General features: G+C 44.1%; 1 non-coding gene across 1 annotated transcript; it reads left to right on the top strand.

The window, feature by feature from the left end:
• Nucleotides 1-251: 251 nt before the first annotated feature.
• On the top strand, nt 252-355 carry LOC112759916 (small nucleolar RNA R71). Its single transcript, XR_003180379.1, has one exon. It is a non-coding gene; the product is annotated as a small nucleolar RNA R71 (small nucleolar RNA).
• Nucleotides 356-612: the final 257 nt, after the last annotated feature.

Here is a 612-nt window from a genome sequence, read left to right as displayed (position 1 = left end):
CTAGTTGCTTGGCAAACACCTTGTTTTGGGCTAAAATTGTATCAACATGGTTCAGCTCCATGACTCCCTTAGTGTTGTGTCTCTCTGAAGCATAGTAGTACTCATTCTCAGCCACTGTCTCAATCACTTCAATGGCTTCTTCCACAGTCTTTTTCCTGTTCAATGAACCTCCTGATGAATGGTCTACAGCCTTCCTTGATTCACAAGAAAGTCCATCATAGAAAATATGCAATTGCACCCAGTCATGGAACATGTCTGGTGGGCATTTCCTTGTCAAATCCTTGAATCTCTCCCATGCCTCGTAGAGAGTTTCACCATCTTGTTGTCTAAAAGTCTGAACCTCAGATCGAAGCCTATTGACCTTTTGTGGGGGGTAGAAACGTGCCAGAAACTTGCTTTCCACCTCATCCCAGGTTGTTAGGCTCCCCCTTGGGAATGATTCCAGCCACTTAGCTGCCTTGTCCCTAAGTGAAAATGGGAACAAGAGCAGTTTATAGGTATCTTCCTGGACTCCATTGGACTTCACAGTGTCACAAATTCTCAGGAATTTTGTGAGATGTTGGTTTGGATCTTCATTAGCACTCCCACCAAATGAACAATGATCCTCCACAA

Source organism: Arachis hypogaea, chromosome 16, assembly GCF_003086295.3.
Source record: "Arachis hypogaea cultivar Tifrunner chromosome 16, arahy.Tifrunner.gnm2.J5K5, whole genome shotgun sequence".
NCBI classification, from domain to species: Eukaryota; Viridiplantae; Streptophyta; class Magnoliopsida; order Fabales; family Fabaceae; genus Arachis; species Arachis hypogaea.
The sequence above is the reverse complement of the archived record's forward strand: the minus strand, read 5'-3'. Positions and strand labels throughout refer to the sequence as shown.